At 47.4% G+C, this 27214-nt stretch overlaps 1 protein-coding gene across 2 annotated transcripts in view; it reads left to right on the top strand.

The window, feature by feature from the left end:
- Positions 1 to 27214, top strand: part of LOC144752931 (uncharacterized) — an 828149-nt gene that overhangs the window by 783631 nt on the left and 17304 nt on the right. For both annotated transcript variants that reach the window (XM_078640746.1, XM_078640748.1), the window contains one exon: positions 1415 to 1542. The gene's annotated coding sequence lies outside the window, so the exon portion shown is untranslated. The remainder of the gene's footprint in view (positions 1 to 1414; positions 1543 to 27214) is intronic.

Genomic DNA, 27214 nt, shown 5'->3' with positions numbered 1-27214 from the left:
AAATGTTACATCAAAAAACAAATGTGTGTTGCATGATTCTCCTGATGTGTGTATGCGCGCATTATTGTTCTGCCTTCTGCCTGGGTATTGGTGGCTCGAAGGGGTATCATCAGACACAGGCAGAGTGCAAATCCTTGATCACATGTGACAAACAGTATAGAGTAATGTGTAGATTTGTGTTGCAGTATGCTCTGTTGTCAGGCTTTACCAGTATAGTAGTGTGTCATATGTGAGACTTTCAGATTCTCGTTTGACATGCATTGCTTGACTGTAATGAGCATTATCACTGTGTATGACGTAGCCTCACTGCTGATCCTCCCTCCATCCGAGCACATCCACATGTGTGTGCTTCGCGATAGCAACACTTTCAATAATACCATACACCATTGACATGCGTGTCTGCGCATATCCACAAGCTTCACAACAACATGTGATGTTCTCCGTTCAATGTTTTCGGACAGCATCTCATTAGCGATAGTTGCCGCCCTCCGGGTACATGCTACATTAATGTAAATTGCGGATTGTGCAACATCAAAACTGCAACAGGGACACACACATAAGTACACTTCCTGCCCAGGCAGGAACTGAACAACAACCAGTTCCCCGGAATAATTATTTACACCCCTACGCTGGCCTGGCGTACGCAAGCCCAGCCCACTTTGCGTATGTATAAATAGGATAACAACAACACCACAGGTCCCAGTTATTCCACACTGCTTCAGGTGATATGGCCGCATCCACCTCAACATATCACAATGCGCAATAAAAAAAAGGGATCCATGAGGTGTACATCATCCTGGCATTCAAAACTACATCTGAATTGTGAACCCTACTGTCCATCGTGTTTGGACACAAACCAATGACAGCAGGTGAGCAGTGGGGCCTGGGTGCACAGGGTCTGCAATTGAGCGCGGTGCTGCGGAAGGGATGGGGTGCATCAGCCCGGGTGCAGAGGTGCAAACAAGCGATGTTGCCGTGCGTAATGATGTGATCTCTGACCTCATTCAGTCCCATCTCTGTCTCATTTTAAGGACGTGGTGGACCGTACTGTAGGACTGAGCAAGCGGGCAGGGCTGCCCTACATACATGGGCCGTTGTCTTTTGGGGCACTGTAGGAGCTCATTACTAAGTGTACATGCACACAGGCTTGCCCAACTCTATTGCACGCACACATTATCCTTCTAGGATGCACTCTGTTCCTTTTTTATGTGAACGTTGGCATAATATATTATTTTTTACCCTTGTGTATTCTTGTGCACTCCAACTCCTCTTTGAACCACGAGTACCACTAACAGTTGGTAGATTGTGCTTCAAGAAGGAAGGATGCACTCAACTGGTGTTCTCTCTTAAGCTTGAAATACACCTTCATATACCTTAAGACGTTTCCACCAGTATATTATTTCTCCCTTTTCAGACACTGACGCCTTCCATTGTGGTATCAAGACACCATCCCCGACCGGAGACCTGCTGTGCCACCCTAAGAGCGACACCCCAGAGTTAGAGCTCGTACTGGCAAGTCGTTGGACACACCGGTTGTGGCAGGTGAGCAGTGAAGCCTCGGTATGCAGAAGCTGCAATTGAGAACAGTGCGGGGGAAGGGACTGGGGTGCACAGGTGCAGACAAGCAATGTTCGGGTAGATAATACTAGAATCTCTGGCCTCAATCATATATCTGTTTCATTTGAAAGACTTGCTGGACCACACTGTTTCTCGCGGACCCCAGCATCCCAGACACACGTGTGACGGGAGGTGAACAGTGAGGTCTGGGTGCATTAGGCCGACGCTCTGTCTCCTCCTCCCTCTGTTCTTTTGACTCTCCCTCCCCTTCTCCCTTCCACCCACTCGCTCTCTATCCCATTCTCACTTTCTTCCTTTCATTCTGACTACCTTTAATTTTAGGTCTCACCTACGCAGTGCGCATGCACTGCATAGGAGACCTTTAGTCGTCGTGCAGCTCTTTTTAAAAAGCCAATACTTGTGCTTGTGGCGGCATACGGCTTGCGGGAATGCATAGCCACGCGCCACAAGCACGAGTATGTGCTTTGAAAAAGAGCAGGATGGGTGATCACACATCCGCTCATCGCCAGCACACTCACTCAAGCGCCTCTGAGCACTACTCGCCTGCTTTTTAAAATTTTCTTTTAGCACGCACAAAACTCCAGGGCTTGTTATTTCATTCTATTTATTTTTACGTTTTTAGAGCACCTAAGTGGTGCCTTACGAGAACTTCAGGGCGCGTGCTGGCATTGCCTATTTTCTGATGCCAGCTCATGAGCACGGCTTAAGGCTGCCTCTGGTCTCATGCGGTGAGCCAATGGTGGTGAGTTTTGGGGATAGGAACCTCATACTGTGAGCAGGAGCCAGTGTCACTGGGCAGGGTCCCTTGGGTCAAAGGGCAAGGAGCCTTTAGTCTTGTGCAGAGGGCGCTTGCTTGAAACGTACAGTGCGCAGAGCTTTAAGTGGGCATGGTCCCTCCTGGTCTTAGACCTGCCAGCAATTAACAAGCATTTGCAATGCAATAGGTCTCGCATTTACGCGAGTTTGAGCTATTCGCAATGCAAATAACAATTCCTTTTATTTTAGTTTTTTTTTTAAAACATCAATAAAATGCATTGTCATTTACAATGCCAAAAGCTTAAACTTGCGTTAATGCGAGACATAAAGCATTGCAAATACTTGTTCTCTTGGACATGGCACACATACTTATGTTTCTCTTTTCTCTTGCATGCTTTGTACGCTGCTTCCGGAGGAGTCTCACCCACTTCTTTCATGTTTTACTGTTGTTCGAATTACAGTTACATTTCCATTTATTTGTGTTGGTTTAATAAAAGTTATTTTATTTTACCAATACATAAGTGAGTGTATGGGTCTTCAATTTCTAATAACACTTGTCTGTAGTTTATTGTGAAAATCGGCAGTTGATAGTAGGTTATGAGGGCAAACATTGTTTATTTTGCGGTGCACCTACCAAATATAAACCAACAGACTATTACATAAATGAAGCCTGGGTAATTCTACAATGGCAAGGGTTCTATGAGTGTATCACTTTATAACACAATGAGTACTGCCCGTGTGATTTCAGAACCAATAAGGCACTGCCTAGGGCCACCGAGGCTTCAAGGACTGGCGAGGTCCACCCTGCATATTTAAGTAAAGTCCCGGAGTTGCTGTTCCCCGGTCTTGACTTGGCCTCGAAGTCCCCTGAACAATTCGTAAACAATACCCGGGAAGGTGTCGATCCCCTAGTCTGCGAAACCTGTCTGTGCCCTCCTGCACCTAATTTACATATGAGATTAAGGTCCCCAGTGCTGCAGAGACCACGCAATATATTAATAGGATTGGCCCCGGAACATTACCCACCAGTGGGCTCATTTAAATGAACAGGTGAGACCCGCTTAATTTTTTTTCTCCATTTTTACCATCCGGATCTGATTTATTGAAGCAATATGAGGTTTTCCTCCTCGCTTCAATGAGCCAAACAAGAATTTTCTATCACAGGGTGGAAGCAATGCTCCCGCCCTGTAATAGTCAACATAAATGTCCCGCGGATGCACACCCAGGGACACTGTATGACCTGCGCCTGGGAGGTGGCGCTCCACAGGGTCATGATGCATTGGTTAATGCATAACTACAGAATTAGTCTAAACGAATACTAACACTACTTGCACACGTGTAGAACAGCAACCAGAGTGTAGTGAAGAGGCAGAGGAAGCCCAATATCAAAAAATATAAATCCTACCAGAGGTAGGATCACATAGTTCTATCAGCCGACGACCCTGGGATGAGTCGAAACATCTTCACTAAGAAAACGGGTCTTCAGCAGAACGCAAGCAAGCTCAAAATCTTAGTTAGTGCTGCCTTCTTTTTACCTTCTCGCCTCTCGTCGCCAAACTTATGTAGTGAAGAGGAGGACAGCAGTGGATCCGATAAGTAGATTTATTGCAGGAAAAGAAGACAGCTTAAACAGTTACCAACAGGACCAGACAGCAAGGCAACCGTCTTCTCCAGCATCATGTACAAACTCCCCGAGATTCCCCTCATGACAGCCCTACATTCTAACATTACATACTTACATTATAGTAGCATTACATACTAACATTCTACTATGACTTACATTGGAATACTACATAGAGCACATGACTTTACAGCAATGAGTTCACGGTTTAATCCCCCAGACCAGTAGGGGTCAGTAGTTCGCTTCCCCCTCCCTGTATACTATAATCACATACTAACACTACTTACACAGTTATAAACGCATACTAACACTACTTACACAGTTATACTACAGCACCCAGTATGCTACAGTGCCCACAGCCCATCACTTTACAACAATCAGCTCGGTTTGATCCCCGAGTCTTCACACCAGTAGGCGTGAGTACTTCGCTTCCCACTTCCGGTACAGTATAAACGCACGGTAGAGGTCAGTAGTTTGCTTCCCACTCCCTGTATGGTATAAACGCTTACTAACACTACTTCCAGAGGTATGCTACAAACACTAGAGCACATAACTTTACAGCAATGACCTCACGATTTAGGCTCTCGGTTTTATACCCGAGTATAGAAGCATCTCATCTCAGCACCATGTCACTCTGAGCAACACTGCACTTTCAGTCCGGTATGAGTGACTACTTCACTTCATACTCCCCCACAGAGGTTACAGTGCTCCTATCCTCCTGTTTCCTATTCTTTCCGCCCTTTTTTCCCCTTACTCGTTTCAACGTGATGACAAAATGGCTGCCAACACTTCCTAGTTGCAACAGCTCGCACCGCTCGCAGCCAATAAGCAGCAAGCTCGTGCTCGTAACACCTCAGCCAATCAGATGGCAGAATTCCCAAATATCGATATCTGTAAATTTAGATATTTCTCCAAAACTACTGAACGTATTTACACCAAGTAAACAAAAGCGTGCTTTCTAGACCAAGACCCTTCTCCCTGCCAAATTTGGGGTATTTCTGTTCACCCGTTCGACCTATAGCCTTGTCTAAAGTTTCCTATGGAAATGAACATGGAGAAAACATGTTTTGGGACCTCCTTTTTTTTTGCCCCCCCTTGATGAATCACCCCCAAAAATTCAACATAGGGGCTGATATGAACAAAGAATTAGTTTGGGAAATTTCATGCAGATTCATCAATTGAGGCCAAAGTTGTAAGCAAAACAAAAAATGCTCTTCCTAACTATAACTACCTACAGGCAACCGCCAGTAGGTAATATATGTATGTGTGTGCATATACACTCAAATATATATACAAAGGTAGAAGGAGCTTCAATGAAAACTTGGTTAACAACTAAATAGGGCTTCTTCAAATGCATTACATGTCGTGCTTGTAAATTTGGTGTAAACACAACAAAATACAGCACTCCATTTAAAGAAAAGGAACTTGACATTAAGGGCAAATATAACTGACGTACGGATTTTGCAGTTTATGTTCTCACGTGCACCTGTGGGCTGAGGTATGTGGGAAGTTCGAAGCTCCAGGTGCACGTGAGAATATTACAACATATTAGAGCCATCATGAACTGCGATCCAACCTATCCAGTCGCAAAACATTTTAAATCTGTACATAATAGGGATATTAATTGTTTAACCTACTATGTAATTGACGCTGTTCCTATGCCATGTAGAGGGGGCAATAGGGAAAAATTGTTGAGACAATTGGAAACAAGATATATTTTAAATTTGGATAGTAAATATCCTAACGGTCTCAACAATACGTAGGATTTACACACATTTCTTTAAACAATCGATTTGACTTTATCATTTAAATATGCTTAGGAGACCATTTAAGAAACTTGTAACATCTAGTTCACTCTTACAGGCTTGTAAATGAGTGAGGCCTCTCAATAACATGGATACAGGATATGGGGTATTTACATGCATTTAGCCCCATCAGTCAGCCTCCAATTCTATATGTGATTCATTGGTTTTAAATGAAAAAAAAATCATTATTCTTTTTGCACATATGATCCACACTAAGCACTTTTTAAATTGCTAATGGAATCGTTTGCATGACGATTAGATATATTGAGGTTTACACTTGGGATCAGGTATAGACAAGAATGATATTTTAATCTGGACAACAGAAATTATTTAATGATTTTATTGGGGGACAATTCGTGGCAGCTATTCTTATATAGGCTTATTTTTGCACAGATGTGACTGCATTGAGGCAGGAGATTTGCATGATGCTGAGTTAAAATATTAGCAGCATACTAAAAATCTTGCACATTTTGCACAGATAAATGGACTTATTCTGATAAGAGAGAAGCCCATTGTACGCATGGTTGATTTGCACAATGCGGCAGCATTTAAGCTGTGATTTGCACATTCAGTCATCAATGTAAACTAAAGGAAAAGAAATAATTACGTTTTTTGCACAAACCATAATATAGTGTTATGTGATTATAAAAATAAGCTTGATGTTAAATGATATGTTACAAGAATATATATTATTTATTTTATGGATTTTTTAAATAGTATTTATTGCGTATTTTGCACGTACTATTAAGCATTTATGCTGCTATATTTCAATAACATTGCTGCTACACTCCAAAAATGTTTTACTGTCTAGAATTGTAATCATGCATAACAACGAAGATTCTAAAAATAACGGAAGATTCCACGAAATTGATTGTTTTTCACTGAAGTGTGTCGTCACTGTTTATGATCACGTGGTTTTGAAAGGTGAAAAAAACATGTATAAATAAACTGACAAGTACTGCATGCCCGTTATGTGAACAAGGGTATTCGTTACCAGAAACGTGTCATGCTGAGTGAGAGAAGGGATAATAAACCTACCTGAGAAGCTCTACATTGCCTGGCGGTCCGTTATTTCTGTGTTGCCGTCCTGGAGAAACAGAAAGTATCTGTATATATATATATGTGATCAAGATCACATCTTAGCGATCGAAACGCGTCATGGCAGACACTTATCTGTTTCAATTTTGAGGTGAAGGAACAAATAAAAGCACTTTTGTGAACAAGCAACATCAGTGCGTTGGCGTTTTGTGGTCCGTACCTGGATGGTCCCATGGAGTGAATAAGCTGGGCCGGGACTGTGCAAATTTATATATATATATATATATATATATATATATATATATATATATTACCTACTGGCGGTCGCCAGTAGGTAGTTATAGTTAAGACCTAGTTTCCATAGGAAATCCGCAACATTCTATTGCGAATAACTTTGGGGCCGGTTGATGAATCTTTGTGAATTTCTCAAAGAAGATGGCCCGCTCCGCTCCTTCACTGAAAGTTTTGGGGGGATTCGTCAAGTGGGGGCTGAGAAAAAACAGCTGAACGGAATTACAAGAAATTTGGCAAAATGGTAGAGTCTGATTCGCAGTTCACGCTTTTGGTCAAATGGTGTAAATCCCTCCAGTAGTTCCTGAGAAAATCAAAAAAATCAACAAAAAAAAGATATATATTAAGGCAAAAAAATCGCGGGGTACGTGTACCTTCCCGAGCACGAGCTGCATGCTGATTGGCTGTCAACTGTCTGCCAACACTCCTAACCAGAATTTGTTGGCAGCCATCTTGTGCCTCGGTAGACTGAGGCACTAGAAAGAAGAAAAACAAATGTTTAGAACTCAAAAAGGGGGCAGGGTAGAAGCACCCTGACCTCCTAAGCCTGCTCAGGTTGGTCCCACAAGGACCCCCAAGGCCCCCCCCCCCAATTTTTTTTGGGCAAAAAATCGGGCGGTACGTGTACCTTTCCGAGCACGAGCTGCATGCTCAATGGATTTCAACACTCCAAACCAGGAAGTGTTGGCAGCCATCTTGTGCTCGGTAGACCAAGGCACAAGAAAGCAGTAAAACAAACGTGTAGAACGCAAAAAGTGGGCAGGGTAGAAACACCCTGACCCCTTAGGCCTGCTCAGGTGGTCCCATGAGTGATGTCACTGACCATGTCAGGAGTGATGTAATATGTGACATCATCAGCAGTGCATCGCGGGCGCACGAGTTATAGTTAGCTGAACTAACTATAACGGGGGAATTTCAAAGGTTTTGTATGAGTGAAATGTCCAGCTAACTATAACATGTGCGAAACCTATGTTTTTTTCAATGAATTTGCAAGGTTTTTTAAACGCTAATTCCTAACTATAACCTGTGTGTAACCTATGGTTTTTTCAGTGAATATATATATATATATATATATATATATATATATTTTATGTGTGTGTATGTGTGTGTATATGTGTGTGTGTGTGTTTGTGTGTAGCCAAGTTCTAGTGAATCCATTCACCGGGTAAATGCCTGGTGCTGCCTAGGACCACAAAGTTCCAGCTGCAGCACCCACTGGCTGGTCATGAGGTTGATTTGCCCGCACTGCGATCTGTGTGTGTCCTATGGGTCTTGGTTTGTGCTCACAGGGAGATAGCTCAGTGGGTGTGGCTAAAGGTTCAAGTAACTATAGATTGCGGTCATTGGGGTGCGCCAGTGTTCTGATCATTTTAACATTGTAAAGTGTCCTATTGAAATCTTATTATTAGTTGGCACTAAAGACTTTGGGTTCATTCATTCAAGTCCCATCTTAACAGACTCGTAGAAGGTGGTATTAAGAGGTCAGTTTACAGCCACATTTGTTTTTTAAAATGCATTTGAGCTGCAAATGTAAACACCCCCCTTTAAAATCAAAGTTTTGTTATTAATACTTATTCCGATATTGGAAGGTTGATGTAATTAAATATTGCAGGTCATCAGTGCTCCTGCCAGACACCCTTCTTCAGTGCTTTCCTAGAAGCGTTGGCACTTACATCGAAGCGCTCTGCTCAATTGTTCCCAGCTGTTATTCATAACTCGTAATAATACTCCTTTATTAGCAACAACTTAATTAAGAAGTTGATGAATCTAGAAATTGAAACCTATTTCTGACAGTTTGTTTCCTCCTCTTGAGAGACAAAGCATTACTGTAAGCTACAACAAACTCCAAACAAACAACTACTGTTCGCTTTTAATAAGAATGTGGCATAGGAAATCATGTTCCAGCTGGCTGATACCTTGAAAGCACACAGGCGTGCTCCTTTTCTCTTCTCCATGTTTGTTTTCTCTTGTGCCCACCGCTGGGCATCGCCAGCTCCCATGCAGGGGTGCTTTGCTAGGCTCGCACAGTTGGTCATGTTCAGATTTAGAGCAGCTGCTAATTATTTCCTCCCCCTCAAGCAGCTGTTGACTATCATGGATATGGCCTTGTTGGTGTGGCACATTATACCAAGATGAGATGCTATTGAAGAATGGGCTACACATGATGTCAATATCCTTCATGAGTGCTATAAGGATGTTCTATTGGTAAAATTAAGATGTATCAAGATTGCCATTGTTAGTTTTTATAGTTTTATTTGCTGCTTGCAGGTCTCATAAGACCGAATGAAGCTTTCCTAGCTTGAAGTACAGACCCTCATGACTGGTATTGGAGGCTTGAAAGGCATGCAGGCAGATCCCGGTTTCTGAGGCCCTAGTGCCCCAGCAGCCCAATGGGCCCCAGCAGAACCTGAGCCAGAGTCCAGCAGCAGACTAGCCACCAGAGCCCAGCAGCACCAGAGCCCAGCAGCAGACTAGCCCCAGAGCCCAGCAGCACCTAAGCCAGAGCCCAGCAGGACCTGAGCCAGAGCCCAGCAGCACCTGAGCCAGAGCCCAGCAGCACCTGAGCCAGAGGCCAGCAGCACCTGAGCCAGAGCCCAGCAGCAGACTAGCCCCGGAGCCCAGCAGCACCTGAGCCAGAGCCCAGCAGAACCTGAGCCAGAGTCCAGCAGGACCTGAGCCAGAGCCCAGCAGCACCTGAGCCAGAGCCCAGCAGCACCTGAGCCAGAGCCCAGAAGCAGACTAGCCACCAGAGCCCAGCAGCACCTGAGCCAGAGCCCAGCAGAAGACTAGCCCCAGAGCCCAGCAGCACCTGAGCCAGAGCCCAGCAGCAGACTAGCCACCAGAGCCCAGCAGCACCTGAGCCAGAGCCCAGCAGCAGACTAGCCACCAGAGCCCAGCAGCACCTGAGCCAGAGCCCAACAGCACCTGAGCCAGAGCCCAGCAGCACCTGAGCCAGAGCCAAGCAGCAGACTAGCCACCAGAGCCCAGCAGCACATGAGCCAGAGCCCAGCAGCAGACTAGCCACCAGAGCCCAGCAGCACCTGAGCCAGAGCCCAGCAGCACCTGAGCCAGAGCCCAGCAGCACCTGAGCCAGAGCCCAGCAGCACCTGAGCCAGAGCCCAGCAGCAGACTAGCCCCAGAGCCCAGCAGCACCTGAGCCAGAGCCCAGCAGCAGACTAGCCCCAAAACCCAGCAGCACCTGAGCCAGAGCCCAGCAGCACCTGAGCCAGAGCCCAGCAGCACCTGAGCCAGAGCACAGCAGCAGACTAGCCCCAAAGCCCAGCAGCACCTGAGCCAGAACCCAGCAGCACCTGAGCCAGAGCCCAGCAGCACCTAAGCCAGAGCCCAGCAGCACCTGAGCCAGAGCCCAGCAGCAGACTAGCCTCAGAGCCCAGCAGCACCTGAGCCAGAGCCCAGCAGCCCAATGTGCCCCAGCAGCACCTGAGCCAGAGCCCAGCAGCAGACTAGCCCCAGAGCCCACACCAAAGAGAAATGGATGGACTTTTGATGGAAAATGTCCCTATGGTTATACACGCCCATTGGGGATTGGTTAAGGAAAACATGTTGTTAGTATACACCAGCTAAATGCCCCTCACAGCTTTGTATGGATTGTGTGGAAGAAGTTACTGGTCATGTAGGCCCCATAAAATAGTACTGCAGCTGAATGTCACACCAGGTGTGCATTTGCATTTTTTTTTTTGCATTTCTTTTTAGATTGTGCAAATTCAACCCAAAGGTAATGACGCACTTTACATGGGAATCAGTTACATTACACAAGGACACTTTCATGTTTTTTTGGCACCACGAGGTTAAGTGATATTTCCAGAATCACAGGATGTTGTTGAGCCGATGCCGAGACTCCTTCCTTGTTTTTCCACTGTTGGCAGCTCTTGGTGTTACGACACATCCTCTTCCCTTTGCTCCGACAGGGAAGGCATGACCATGTAAGGACAGCGATGAAGACTATGGGGAACTCTGGGCCATATTATCAAGAAAGGGCGATACACTATCGCTGCTTTTATTGGCAGGAAACTGCCGCTAAAGCGGCAATAATGGGCTTAATAATATGGCATTTCTTGATAATATGGCCCTCTGTCCTTGTGCAGGTCATAATGTGGCCCAAGCGAGGGCGTGTTTAAACCTCCCAGTGAGGCATTTAAAATGATTCCTATTGTTTTCTAAAACACCAGCCTACCTTTGCTGAAACATTTGCGCACTCACTCTTTCGGTCAAGGGTGCCTAGAGGTGATCCATTTCCGCATGTTGTGCTATCCTAGTATCATATTCCATTCATCAGTTCCTCCCAGTCATTCAGTCTGGGTTGGTCATTGGGGAGTGGGAGCTTTCTTCCCGTGCCCCCAGTCCTCCTCCTCACCCAGGTGTGAAGTCCTGGACTCGCTTCATTCTGCACCGGCAGGGGTAGAGCCTGTCTAAGCCCATTGGGCCACACGCACTTGGAATGCATCCCTGTACCTGAGGCGACCAGGATGCCAGCTACACCAAGGTGAAACTCCCCCCCTAGCAGAGGAAGACGGATTGAGACAGTCCATATGAATAAACACTCGACTTCAACACTGCCAACACGTATGAACAGAGAATTGGTAAGTAAAGCCTGTGTTCATAGAAGCAATCACAGGCAGACCCCAAAGAAGTGGCCGAGCCCAGGAAGGGTGAGAGGGCGGGGCTAGCGGTATGGATGGTGAACTGAGCACAGCAGTCAAGATCGTGTACAGAAGGCAATGTGGAAATAATGAAAACAGCAAGATGAAGGCATGCAAGCAGCATGTGCGCCGCTGCTTTCTCCCGGGCCATACTACATGGGAGTGAACTATATTTAACTAAGGTGGGACATTCACCAATCTTTTGCCATTTGGAGGCGACAATTTTTACATGACAAAGACAAAAGCCAATCCAAAGCGTGGGAGGAGTCAGACTCCACAAGGTACAGACAACAGGTCATCGTCCAATGCAAGCACTGTAGGCTCGACCTAAAAAGCACATCATTTCATTGTAGCATTGCTTCTGAACCTATATAGGCAGTGTTCTCTAAAGGCACCGGTTAGCCTTTAAGGTACTTGACATCTACATAATGATACATCCCTAATGAAGATTGCAACTGGAACTTGGTGTGAATGAAACCTTTACAAGTTGTGAAGTCCTCTGGAAGAGTGTTGACGCGCTTCGGCCAGATACATTTAGGCCTTCTCAGGACATTTGCAAGGGCGTGAAAGAACATTCCTGAATTTGTGCTTAAAGAAACGGCTGGGAGTTGCCTCTATTGCTGTGTCTCTGGCTATATGAATTTACATGAGCACTACAAGATTATGCGAAAAACAAACATGTCCCTTAGGATGTCACCTCTATCAAGGGCAGCATTATGACAGTCTTCTGTAGTTCAGCGTGAGGGAGCAGCCATAGCACACCTATTCTTTCGAAGAGTACAGATGTTTCCATTGTAATGTAATGGTGGTTGGTGATATCTCCGAATAGGACACTTTACCCCACACACTTTTACTCCACGTGCCATTACCCTGCAGTTTTTACACCGCAAAATATTTTACAACACAGGGCTTTGCAACGCAATACATTACAATGCATTCCCAATTACATTAGAGCAGGTGATCACATTGTGGAGGGATTTCGCTTGTTTGAAGTGGGAAATTAATCTCAGGAGGGAAACCCTGCAAAAGAGTGTGAGTTCAGAGGCTTAGGATTGTGGGCAAATACTTTTTGTGGCAGGGATCGAGAGTTTAGAGAAATAGGTGATGGTGGATTGGCCCTTGGGTACATGAAGCTGTGATGAGGCAACAGCTTGGCACTGAACGGATTGCTGTGAGCCAAAGGAGTCTCCTGACCTGAGCCCTGGAGGCCCACCAGTAAATGTCACCTGGATCTCTGGTGCCAGCATTGTCCTGGGAATCCACTTCACCTCAGGTTAACTGGGCGAGAGGAGGAAGAGGAGGAGAATGGGTTGGGCATAGTAAGTCATTGCAGGAGGTAAGAGGATAAAAGGAAGGGCTGCTAGAAGGGAAGGCAGAAGAAGCTGTGGACAGGAGCTGCAATTGTGAAGAGAAACTGAAGTTTGTGAAGCTGAGGTGAGAAGAGGGCGAGGTGAAGTATTTATTTTGTGAGGGCATGGCACCCAGAAACCACAATGATTCAGGTCTAGAGTGTGGGTTGAAACATTGCATCCTTTGGCTAGTCCTGACTTTAGACACAAAAGTACTTTGCATTCTAGGACATTTAGAACCTTACTGAGCCCTTGCCCATTTGGTCTGGTATTAAAAACTTTAAGGCAATCTGCCTTCTGGTTTAAGGATTGCCTTACTGTAAGTGATCCCATTCCACCTTATTAGCATCATGAAAGATAAGCATGTTTATTACCTTTCCCTGTTCATGAAACCTTCTGTGCTGCAGCTTCTTCTCCCATGTAAATACATTCAGGACACTCAAAGTAGTTCTACAGAGCTCAGGTGGACAAGCCGCAAGGACAAACTGTGATGGACAAGCTGCAAGGGACAAACTGTGAGGGACAAGCTGCAAGGGACAAACAGTGAGGGACAAGGGACAAACGTTGAGGGACAAGCTGCGAGAGACAAACTGTGAGGGACAACCTGCAAGGGACATACTGTAAGGGACAAGCTGCAAGAGACAAACTGTGAGGGACAAGCTGCAAGGGACAAACTGTGAGGGCCAAGCTACAAGGGACAAACTGCAAGGACAAGGGACAAACTGTGCATCACAAGCTGCAAGGGACAAGCTGTGAGGGATAAGCTGCAAGGGATAAGCTGCAAGGGACAAACTGTGAGGGACAAGCTGCAAGGGACATATAAGGGACAAGATGGAAGCAACAAACTGTAAGGGACAAGTTGAAAGGGGCAAACTGTAAGGAACAAGGTGCAAAGGGAATACTGTGAGGGACAAACTGCAAGGGACAAACTGTAGGGGACACGCTGAAAGGGACAAACTGTAAGGGACAAGCTGCAAGCGACAAACTGTGAGGGACATGCTGCAAGGGACATATTGCAAGGGACAAGCTGCAAGGGACAAACTGTGAGCATCAAGCTGCAATAGACAAACTGTAAGCGACAAGGGACAAACTGTGTGAAACAAGCTGCAAGGGACAAACTGTGGGGCAAGCAGCAAGGGACAAACTGTGGGACAAGGGACAAACTGTGTGGGACAAGCAGCAAGAGACAACTGTTGGACAAGCTGCAAGGGGCAAACTGTGAGCAGCAAGCTGCAAAGGACAAACAGTGAGAGGCAAGCCGCAAAGGGCCTACTGCTAGGGACAAGTTGCATGGGACATACTGCAAGGGCCAAACTGTGAGGGACAATCTACTAGGGACATAGTACAAGGAACATACTGTAAGAGACAAGCGTCAAGGGCCAACCTGAGAGGGATAAGCTGCAAGGGACACACTGTGAGGGACAAGCTGCAAGGAACACACTGTGAGGGACAAGCTGCAAGGAACACACTGTGAGGGACAAGCTGCAAGGGACATACTGTGAGGGACAAGCTGCCAGGGACAAACTGTAAGTGACAAGGGACAAACTGTGTGAAACAAGCTGCAAGGGACAAACTGTGGGACAAGCAGCAAAGGGACCAACTGTGGGACAAGCAGCAAAAGGACAAACTGTGGGACAAGCTACAAGGGACAAACTGTGTGGGACAAGCTGCAAGGGACAAACTGTGGAACAAGTTGCAAGGGACAAACTGTGAGCAACAAGCTGCAAGGGACAAACAGTGAGAGGCAAGCTGCAAGGGACAAACAGTGAGAGGTAAGCTGCAGGGGGCATACTGCTAGGGACAAGCTACTAGGGACATAGTACAAGGGACACACTGTAAGAGACAAGCTTCAAGGGACAAACTGTGAAGGACCAACTGCAAGGGACACACTGTAAGGGACAAGCTGCAAGAGACAAAGTGTAAGGGACCAACTGCAAGAGTCAAACTGAGAGGGATAAGCAGCAAGAGACAACTGTGGGACAAACTGCAAGGGACAAACAGTGAGAGGCAAGCTGCAAGGGACAAACAGTGAGAGGTAATCTGCAGGGGGCATACTGCTAGGGACAAGCTACTAGGGACATAGTACAAGGGACACACTGTAAGAGACAAGCTTCAAGGGACACACTGTGAAGGACCAACTGCAAGGGTCAAACTGAGAGGGATAAGCTGCAAGGGACACACTGTGAGGGACAAGCTGCAAGGAACATACTGCAAGGGACAAACTGTGAGCAATAAGCTGCAAGGGACAAACAGTGAGAGTCAAGCTGCAAGGGACAAACAGTGAGAGGCAAGCTGCAAGGGACAAACAGTGAGAGGTACGCTGCAGGGGGCATACTGCTAGGGACAAGCTCCTAGGGACATAGTACAAGGGACACACTGTAAGGGCCAAGCTGCAAGAGACAAAGTGTAAGGGACCAACTGTAAGGGACAAACTGAGAGGGACAAGCTGCAAGGGACACACTGTGAGGGACAAGCTGCAAGGGACACACTGTGAGGGACAAGCTGCAAGGAACATACTGTAAGGGACAAGCTGCAAGGGACAAACTGTTTGGGACAAGCTGCAAGGGACAAACTGTCCTTGAGGCACACAAGCCCGCTCCTGCCTTTTGCCATTATGAGGTGATGCAGGTGGGCCACTATGTTGCATGGTAAATCTACCCCTCACCACCCCTGGTGTTACTGATATTGGGGGCAGGGGAAGAAAGGAAAAAACTGCCCCATTACAAGTTGGATACTAAGGGTACACTTATAAAAGGGAGGGCACTGAAGAATCAGGAACCCTGCACCAAGTTCCTTGTGTAATTCTTAATTTCTCCCAGAAGTTCACATCCAGCGCATAGATACACTCACTGGTGATTGGTCACGCTATATCCCATTGATTGACTGATTAAGGAGTTTCACAAAGAACACTGCCTGGTATTAAATATGGTAAACTCAAGCTGAATTAACAAAGATTTCCAGATTCAGTGTATTTCTCCCAATTCCGATGGAGCCGATAACTCCCAAATTGTAATCGGCATCTAGGCGATCAAGAAGTCACAACCTGTAACAAGCCATCGGTGAACAACCAGAGACCAGCTGGGGATGTGGCATGTCAAGGATCCAGGGGAGAAGTGTGGCTCAATGGTTAGAGCGGCAGACCCTGATGCAGAGGTCTAGCCCGGGACCAGGGTTCAATTCCCCACCTCGGCGGGTCTTGGGCTCAAAATTCCACGGACCTGATAATTCTCGCCTCGGTGCCTATTCCAATCATGGAGTCCCACTCTGCAACTCTGGGCAATAGCTTGCTTAATCTCCACAACGGCCCCCACAACGCTAAGGATGCCTGGCCTCCACCTTGGGGGTGCCCAGGAGTGGACACCTCACAGGGAAAGCCAGGATGGGTTCCACAGCGGTATTCGTACAAGCGCTTTGAGACCCTTGCGGGTGAGTAGTGTGCTATACAAGTATCAATTTACATTTTTTTCAATTTACAGGGGCGTAGGTTCTGGGTGGGGTGCTCAGGGTGTTACACCTCCCTAATAAATGTATTTTGTAGCAGTGGTGGCTGGCAGGGAACGGGATGGCGGGGTGGGCGAGGGGGATGAAACCCCTCCCCCCAAAAAACACTTACCTCTTCGGCTGGGAGCGTCTCTTCTCCGCTTCCCTGCCGACGTCCCCGAACAAAAGCAGGAACTGGAAGCACACACAGATTCCATCCCTAAGCCAATTACAACACTGAATGCAGTGTTGTGATTGGTCTGAGCGCCCTCGTTTGGTCCTTAAATGGGGAATGGCAGGCTGGGCATGCTCCTCACCAGGCTGTGTAATGTAGCCTGGTGAGGAACATGCAAAGTGTGCATGACTGTTTGGCCGGCCCAAAATGGCTGGCCAAAAAGTCACAAACACTTAGAGTGTGCCCACCACTCTTCCCTCTGTGACCTTAGCCCGCCCGCCCTAACCCAGCCCCGCAGTTACCCCCCCATATTATAATAATGAAGTTATTATCATTTTTTTCTTCTTTTTTCTATGCTTTGAAAGAAGTAGGGCGACCCTCCTCCGCCTTAGCGGAGGAGCCGCCCCTGTTCTGCAGTAAATTGCAGTAAATCGTTGGCTACAGGTGCTTTAAGTTGGATTTGGAGAGGTGTTTGTCGGATTTCCCATGGGATTCTACATATACATGTAAAAAACACCCAGCCACACTCTCTAGTCTCTGTTTTAAAGGTCTTAACATATGGTTATTTTACAAAATATTGAGTTGTAAGTACACCCAATATTGGCAGTCCTCTCCCTTCTTGCTGCTCTTTATGCTCTTAATATAATGTATTTCAACCAGCGTGATTGTTGGGAAATCTGAAGCCCAACCCCCACTACCACCCAATCCTACTGACAAAGCTCCTTCCCTGCATGGGTCCTCTTGCAAACACTTTTTAACTTCTCACTCCCTAACCTGCCTACTATGGCTTCCTCCCACTGATGCAGGTCAAACTCATCAGGCCTACCTACTCCTCGTCCTACCCACTCCTCGCTCTCCTCTTTACCCTTCCCTTTCTTTCCTCCTTTGCCCTCCTCTCATTCCCAGTCTTTCTCGCTCAACCTTAACCTTGCCTGATTCCTTTTCTCTCCGTTCAGTCCTCCTCCTCCACCTTTAGCTGTTTTATCCCATTAAACTCTCTTCCTCTGACACTCTCCTCCTGCTGACTTTACTATACTTCCTCTGTAGCAACCCCAGCACTGGATTATTCTTGAGGGGAGTCAAAAGGATATATTACAACATGAAAATATAGTTTATTAGTATAAAGTATTATTTCACAATCTTTTACAAATATCCTGAGTGAGACAAAATATTTCAGCAAAAGAAAACAAACAATTGACTCTCAAGTAATGAGATCATGAGTAGAGGCGGATCGTTTTTATTAAGATGACCACCGGCCGACACGTGTTTCTCTGAGTTAAATGGCTGTGACTTCCTCAGGGTAATGTTTTACCCCACAACTCAAAACGTTCATCAATTTCGTCATCTATCTAGAACTCACATTTAAAGTTAGCCTTAGTGGCGCTCATTGTCCTCATCTAAGCAACTGTCAACCGCACAGTACTTAAGTGCACAGTTATATTCATCTAATGAAAAAGGATTTAATCTAATTCTACGGCTCGTCACCAATCTTCATGAGGAACAGGTAAATATTACCAGGGGCGGCTACTCACCTAAGGCAGAGAAGCGTCGCCCCACTGCTCTCAGAGCAGGAAAAAGGGAAAATATAAGGATAATAACATTGTTATTATCGTTTTGTTTTAGGGCTGGGCCGGGCAGGTGTCACACGGGGAGGAATGGTTCATGCACTTAAGTGCGCATAATGGTTTCGCCAGGAGTCTTGGGCCGGCCAAACAGTCATGTGCACTTAGCATGTTCTCCACCGGGCTGTAATACACAGTCTGGGTAAAAAACATGCACATGCTCCCAGTCCCTCTCTGAGCGAAGAACCACAGTGCTCAGACCAATAACCATGCTGCGTTGCAGAGTTGTGATTGGCTTAGGGGAGCCTGTGAGATTTCTGCTTCCAGGACTCATCAGGAAGCAAAGCAACGACGGAGGAGAGACTGCGGCTGTGAGTAGATAAGTCTTTTAAAAAATATATTTTGTCCCCCCTGCCCGTCCACCCCAATTCCCTGCTAGCCACCACTGAAGGCTACCAAAGAAATCCAAACCTGCAATTTGAAAACCACAATGCATCCGTGCTGGTACTCAGTGAGGGCCGGATGTATCATTCTATTTCAATGCCCGTGCATCTCTCATGGTGTCACAAGGGCAACACAATACTTTGGTCAGATTTACCAAACAACGCACGCAAGGCCATGTTGCCTGGCCCTGCATCACTTGGTAAATCTGGAGTCACACACAGCGGTGCGAGTCCCTGCCTTGCATTGCCTGGCCCTGCATCGCTTGGTGAATCTGGAGTGACACACAGCGGTGCGAGTCCCTGCCTCGCATTGCCTGGTCCTGCGTTGCTTGGTAAATCTGGAGTAACACACGGCAGCGCGAGTCCCTGCCTTGCATTGCCTGGCCCTGCATCGCTTGGTGAATCTGGAGTCACACACAGCGGTGCGAGTCCCTGCCTTGCATTGTCTGGCCCTGTGTTGCTTGGTAAATCTGGAGTAACGCACAGCGGTGCGGGTCCCTGCCTTGCATTCCCTGGCCCTGCATCGCTTGGAAAATCTGGAGTAAGGCAAGGCAGTGCGAGTCCCTGCCTTGCATTGCCTGGCCCTGCATCGCTTGGTAAATCTGGAGTAACGCACGGCAGTGCGAGTCCCTGCCTTGCATTGCCTGGCCCTGCATCGCTTGGTAAATCTGGAGTAACACAAGGCAGTGCGAGTCCCTGCCTTGCATTGCCTGGCCCTGCGTTGCTTAGTAAATCTGGCGTAACACAAGTCCGTGCGAGTCCCTGCCTCGCATTGCCTGGCCCTGCATCGCTTGGTAAATCTGGAGTAACGCAAGGCAGTGCGAGTCCCTGCCTTGCATTGCCTGGCCCTGCGTCGCTTGGTGAATCTGGAGTAACCCACGGCAGTGCGAGTCCCTGCCTCGCATTGCCTGGCCTGCATCGCTTGGTAAATTTGGAGTAACGCAAGGCAGTGCGAGTCCCTGCCTTGCATCGCTTGGTAAATCTGGAGTAACGCACGGCAGTGCGAGTCCCTGCCTTGCATTGACTGGCCCTGTGTCGCTTGGTAAATCTGGAGAAACACACGGCAGTGCGAGTCCCTGCCTTGCATTGCCTGGCCCTGCGTCGCTTGGTGAATCTGGAGTAACGCACGGCGGTGCGAGTCCCTGCCTTGCATTGCCTGGCCCTGCATCGCTTGGTAAATCTGGAGTCACACACAGCGGTGCGAGTCCCTGCCTTGCATTGTCTGGCCCTGTGTTGCTTGGTAAATCTGGAGTAACGCACAGCGGTGCGGGTCCCTGCCTTGCATTCCCTGGCCCTGCATCGCTTGGTAAATCTGGAGTAACGCACGGCAGCGAGAGTCCCTGCCTTGCATTGCCTGGCCCTGCATCACTTGGTAAATCTGGAGTAAGGCAAGGCAGTGCGAGTCCCTGCCTTGCATTGCCTAGCCCTGCATCGCTTGGTAAATCTGGAGTAACGCACGGCAGTGCGAGTCCCTGCCTTGCATTGCCTGGCCCTGCATCGCTTGGTAAATCTGGACTAACGCAAGGCAGTGCGAGTCCCTGCCTTGCATTGCCTGGCCCTGCGTTGCTTAGTAAATCTGGAGTAACACAAGTCAGTGCGAGTCCCTGCCTCGCGTTGCCCTGCCCTGCATCGCTTGGTAAATCTGGAGTAACGCAAGGCGGTGCGAGTCCCTGCCTTGCATTGCCAGGCCCTGCGTCGCTTGGTGAATCTGGAGTAACCCACGGCAGTGCGAGTCTCTGCCTCGCATTGCCTGGCCCTGCATCGCTTGGTAAATCTGGAGTAACGCAAGGCAGTGCGAGTCCCTGCCTTGCATTGCCTGGCCCTGCGTCGCTTGGTGAATCTGGAGTAACCCACGGCAGTGCGAGTCCCTGCCTCGCATTGCCTGGCCCTGCATCGCTTGGTAAATCTGGAGTAACGCAAGGCAGTGCGGGTCCCTGCCTAGCATCGCTTGGTAAATCTGGAGTAACGCACGGCAGTGCGAGTCCCTGCCTTGCATTGACTGGCCATGTGTCGCTTGGTAAATCTGGAGTAACACACGGCAGTGGGAGTCCCTGCCTTGCATTGCCTGGCCCTGCATCGCTTGGTGAATCTGGAGTAACGCACGGCGGTGCGAGTCCCTGCCTTGCATTACCTGGCCCTGCATCGCTTGGTAAATCTGGAGTAACGCACGGCGGTGCGAGTCCCTGCCTTGCATTGCCTGGCGCTGCGTCACTTGGTAAATCTGGAGTAACGCACGGCGGTACGAGTCCCTGTCTTGCATTGCTCTGCCCTGGGAAGGCGTTCCGTGGGTGGCGAGTTGGCGTTCCACCCATCCACCTACAGACTTTGGCACATTCCCTGATTTACCAATACTGGTGGACCTGGGAATGTGTCAAAATGCTCCGCCTTCTCCTCGCTCTTTGTACGTGTGCTGCATTCAGAGAAAAAGCTTCAAAGGATTGATATTGTGTAGCAAGGTGTCCCTTTATGCACAAAACCATCCTGCCTGCAATGGATAAACCCTTGCACCGTGATGCAACCGTGCCTGCGTTGCTGCTAGGCAGGAGACTGTGCACCAGCGCAGGCAGAGAGCAAGGTGCCCCTTTCTGCACAAAACCATCCTGCCTGCAATGGATACACCCTTGCACCGTGATGCAACCGTGCCTGCTTTGCTGCTAGTAAGTGGACTGTGCACCAGCGCAGGCAGAGAGCAAGGTGTCCCTTTATGCACAAAACTATCCTGCCTGCAATAGATAAACCTTGCACCGTGATGCAACCGTGCCTGCGTTGCTGCTAGGCAGCAGACTGTGCACCAGCGCAGGCAGAGAGCAGGAATGTGCTATATCTTGGTAAATATGGGGCGTTCCGGCCCTCGTCCTTTCACGCAGCACAGTGCAGCAAGGTGGGTGGCTGTGTTGCGTTGCGTGAAATATTAATAAATCTGCCCTAACAGTCCAAACACACAGGTCGAGCAAAGGATTTGTGCCTCAAAAATCAACACGATACAAAAGGGGATGATGGACGGAGCGTTTGAGCAAATTAAACACTCACCCCCAGTCAACTGATCTGGGTTTAATCCATCACCATTCTTTAGCCCACTCAGCCACCCCAGTTCAGACATGGCTATATGCAAATCAGTCTGACCCTGTGCCTCATGGGAACAGTCCAGCCCGAACTGCCAAGCCATGTCTTCCCTGGACGGGAAACAAGCATCCTGGGACCCGTTTCGGATTCATAATCCTCATCAGCCAGGCTATCTTGAATCCAGTGGCCAAGTGAGCAAGGGACTCACGTCTGAGCATACCCTGCCACACTTAGGGCGAACAAAGCGATACAAAAGGGGATGATGGATGGAGCGTTTGAGCAAATCAAACACTCACCCCCAGTCAACTGATCTGGGTTTAATCCATCACCATTCTTTAGCCCACTCAGCCACCCCAGTTCAGACATGGCTATATGCAAATCAGTCTGACCCTGTGCCTCATGGGAACAGTCCAGCCCGAACTGCCAAGCCATGTCTTCCCTGAACCGGAAACAAGCATCCTGGGACCGGTTTCGGATTCATAATCCTCATCAGCCAGGCTATCTTGAATCCAGTGGCCAAGTGAGCAAGGGACTCACGTCTGAGCATACCCTGCCACACATAGGGCGAACAAAGCGATACAAAAGGGGATGATGGACGGAGCGTTTGAGCAAATCAAACACTCACCCCCAGTCAACTGATCTGGGTTTAATCCATCACCATTCTTTAGCCCACTCAGCCACCCCAGTTCAGACATGGCTATATGCAAATCAGTCTGACCCTGTGCCTCATGGGAACAGTCCAGCCCGAACTGCCAAGCCATGTCTTCCCTGGACCGGAAACAAGCATCCTGGGACCGGTTTCGGATTCATAATCCTCATCAGCCAGGCTATCTTGAATCCAGTGGCCAAGTGAGCAAGGGATTCACGTCTGAGCATACCCTGCCACACTTAGGGCGAACAAAGCGATACAAAAGGGGATGATGGACGGAGCGTTTGAGTAAATCAAACACTCACCCCCAGTCATCTGATCTGGGTTTAATCCATCACCATTCTTTAGCCCACTCAGCCACCCCAGTTCAGACATGGCTATATGCAAATCAGTCTGACCCTGTGCCTCATGGGAACAGTCCAGCCCGAACTGCCAAGCCATGTCTTCCCTGGACCGGAAACAAGCATCCTGGGACCGGTTTCGGATACATAATCCTCATCAGCCAGGCTATCTTGAATCCAGTGGCCAAGTGAGCAAGGGACTCACGTCTGAGCATACCCTGCCACACTTAGGGCGAACAAAGCGATACAAAAGGGGATGACGGACGGAGCGTTTGATCAAATCGAACACTCACCCCCAGTCAACTGATCTGGGTTTAATCCATCACCATTCTTTAGCCCACTCAGCCACCCCAGTTCAGACATGGCTATATGCAAATCAGTCTGACCCTGTGCCTCATGGGAACAGTCCAGCCCGAACTGCCAAGCCATGTCTTCCCAGTGGCCAAGTGAACAAGGGACTCACGTCTGAGCATACCCTGCCACACTTAGGGCGAACAAAGCGATACAAAAGGGGATGATGGCCACTGGATTCAAGATAGCCTGGCTGATGAGGATTATGAATCCGAAACCGGTCCCAGGATGCTTGTTTCCGGTCCAGGGAAGACATGGCTTGGCAGTTCGGGCTGGACCGTTCCCATGAGGCACAGGGTCAGACTGATTTGCATATAGCCCTGTAAGGGGTGTCCGGGGGGCCCATGGGACCCCCTCTATCCCCACCAGCGGGCTGCCGTCACGGGGTGTACTGCTTTAAGGTGGCGTACTGTCAGTGCGCCTCCAGAGGGCTTCTTTGCCTCTGTCCCTGCGTCTATGGCGCTGGCGAAGAGGCAATAGGATTCCCTCATTTGAATGGGGCACGACCCCTGCAGATAGCACTAGCGCTTTATGTGCGCCAGCGTTATCGGTATTACAGAAGGGGACGCACAAGTCTGAGGCCCCTTCTGTAATACCAGAGTGCCCCGGGAAATCGCAAAGTGGGCGCAACCACCCATTTGCGCCCCCGGGTCACTCTCCATAATACCGCCCCAGTTGTGTTACAGACATACACATTCATTTTTGTTAGGCACGGGGAGATTTTGTCCAGAATTACAGAATGTTGAGGGTCCCTGCAGAGACTCAAATTCGGTACCCCCACCTGAACGCTCTTGTCATTTGGCCACGTCCTCTCCTTATTAGTGTTAAATTTGTAAAAAAAAAGAAGTGCTGGGGTCCAATGGTTTGCTCTGAAGTATCTGGCGCTATCTAACTTCGGAGTTTGAAAAACTGAGGATGCAAGGGCCGGAGTGGCCGTAGCAGGTCCCGGGCATTACCCCAATGGACCGCCAGGGTGGGGGCCGGTTTTGGGCCCCAGGGGGGCCGTATTTGATACCGAGGGCCTGCAGTACTGGCCCCTGGTAACAAAATCGTCCAAAACCGGCGCATGCAAACAGCTTGGCCACACCCCCTCAGCCCCCCAGGGGGGTCAGCCGAGCAGTTTGCCAAGGCCGGTTTGGGTTCCCAGTCCGGCCCTGAAGGCTGCGTTGCCTTGATTCCTCCTCAGGCCTCTCATATCCACCACCCGGGGTTTCCTGCCCCATCTCACTCCTGCAGGTTCTTACTCATCCCTACTTTCTCCCTTTGTGACTGTTTTTCCGTTTCTCCTTCCTTCCTCCTTGAGCGTGTTTCTTTCTCTTGCTCTAGGGATAATAAGTGTCGGTCCCCCAAAAGAGTTCTGGGGGCCCCTACCTGCAACCACCAGCTCAAATTAAGCATGAGTGGTAGACTTGTGATGCTGCTGAAGGTTGTTAAATCAATAAAAATATATATATTGAAAAACAGTAAGTTGTAAAATCTATTAAAAATATATTGAAAAAAAATAACTCTTGGACATGGCAAAACCAATGTAAACGGCATTTTCAACCTCCAGCAACAGTGTCAGACTCGCTCTGCACACTGAACCCTTTCAAGAGCAGGAAAGGTTTTGAGTATGTCTGACAGGCCCGCGAAACTCCTCCTGCGAGCAGCAGGCGGGACTTAGCTCAGTAATGATCAATAACGCGCAATACAGCAGTGTCATATGCATTATTAAGTTGTACGTATGCACATTGCAATCTATTATCTCTCTTCCTTAAAAACACACTTACCTTTACAATATTTTTGTTGTCAGTTCTCTTGCTGCAATATTTTAAGAGCAATATGCTTGTGGCTGATAGTCAACCAAGCATCTCCTCATCACTTTATTTCGCCAGTAGAAAAAACAGCATATGAAGTATTCTACAAACAATACACATAGAATCTTAATATACAAACTTTAAGAGTTAAATATGTGTGCAGTTCTTTCACAATTTCCAATTAAACTTTTATGATTTGACACAGCACAGCACAAAAGAGAGAGAATAAGTATAAAGAATACATATATTACTTTCATTGTATTTCATATACAGAAGTTGTTTTCTCCTTTTTAAGGAACACCATAAAAACAAGCCAGGCAAGAGCATGTGAAAAGGACCAGGCAGCGACTGCAAGAAATAGAGAGCGCGGAGACATTGACTAGAATACAAACCAGGGATGAGCGGGAGGAGGTATCTTTTCCTTTCCTCATTATACCGACTACAGAAGACCCAGAGATGAGGTTCCCCTTGAGAGGACCCTGCATCACAAGGGCAAAGTGAAGGAGCATCTCCAGAGCAAGAACTGGAAGGACAGCCTCACAGGAGGGGAGTGAACTTCAAACCAAACCTCAGCAATACAGATCTGTGTTGTGCGTTCACAACAAAGCATAGATATGTAGTGCCAATTTTATTTGTTCTAGGTGCAAAATAATATTGTATGACCCAAGATTTCATATAATTAGAGCCCCACCTATCTCTGTTGGTTTAGGCAGTCCAGCAGAATTTCTTGAGTTAGCTTTAAGGATTCTCTTCTCCAATCTGGATGCCATAAGAGAGTCGCAGCAGAGCGGATCTGATCCAAATTGTAAGGGCCATCCAGGTCAAAGGGACAATTATATCTGGAGCACGATTCGGGGACACCTACCAATCTTTTCAGAAAGCTGTCCGCCATTCGACGTGAGTCAGATGTATTCGTCATCCCCACACGGCTGCCCCATATGTAGCGACCGATATCCATTTTGCCTCATAAATATTTTTTAATTGTTTCTTTGAATCCAAGCTTTTTTATGAATCTAAACAGAGCCCCTCTACGTCCTTCCATTAGAAGCCCTCTGTTCTCCACCATGTTTTGACATGTATTTTTTTAGTCAATTAGTACTCCCAAATGGGAGAAAGTATCCACCACCTCCAATTTTCTTCCTTCTATAGTTAGTCTTGGCTGTTTTTCAAGTCTCGCTCCTGCCACAAGCACATAAGCCGTAGATTAATTTACCCTGAGGTCTAGGTTCTTCATGAATTTAGCATATGTTTCTATGAGGGTCTGCAGTGTGCTGCCAGTTCGTGCCACTGGCACCGCATCATCTGCATATAGGAGTAACAGGACTGAAGATGAGTTAATAAAAGGGACATCTGAGGTAGACCCACCAGCGCGGCTTTCACACCATTAAGATATAGTGAGAATAGGAAGTGGGCAAGTACACACCCCAGTCTCACCCCACTGGTGATGCCAAAGTGTCTTGTACATTCGCTCTGTCTACCGTAATGGACACACGCTGAAGCCGAAGTGTACATCTCTCAAATGTAATTGATAATGGACTTCTCCCTACCCATACCTTCCATTATTGTCCATAGTTTATCGTGGCCATGCAATCGAAGGCGGATGATAGATCCATAAATGCCATGTAAAGATGGTCTTCCTTAGCCACAGTGTACTTGGCAATTAACAAATTTAGGTTGAGGCACTGGCACACGATATTACATCATCAAAAAACCTCTCGGTTGCAAAGTATATTTCTTTGCAAATATCAACATATAAGGTATTAAAGTAGGCAAAATGACAATAAGCAACAGAAACATTTTCTAATAAAATTCTAGGTATCACAATGCATTATGAAATCACATCTAAGAAAAAATTTGGTTAAAAGAAATATTTATTGCTCTTCATATATCATGAACCTGGGGCCTCCCTAGTGGTTACAATCTAAAAAGATAAAAGATCTTGTTTCCATTTAATGAGACAATTGCAATTAGTTAAAAACAGTCGACGCGGCATTTCGGTGTAGTTTCCATCTTCATCAGGACGTAACAATTTCTTGTATTTACAATCTTATTGTATTCATAGGGTTATGTGTCATCACTTCCGGTGTACTACAATAAATCTTTCTAACATTGTGCTGTTATCATTAATAAAATTACGTAATTTAAGTTGCAGTGATCATGAAGGAAAGTCATGATTTCTTAATTTGTGAACATATATTAGAAAGTACTGTGTTGCTGAGATAATGGATGAGCCAGCAAGTTCCTATCTACTGTTT

Source organism: Lissotriton helveticus, chromosome 5_1 (genome assembly GCF_964261635.1).
Source record: "Lissotriton helveticus chromosome 5_1, aLisHel1.1, whole genome shotgun sequence".
Taxonomy (NCBI): domain Eukaryota; kingdom Metazoa; phylum Chordata; class Amphibia; order Caudata; family Salamandridae; genus Lissotriton; species Lissotriton helveticus.
The sequence above is the reverse complement of the archived record's forward strand: the minus strand, read 5'-3'. Positions and strand labels throughout refer to the sequence as shown.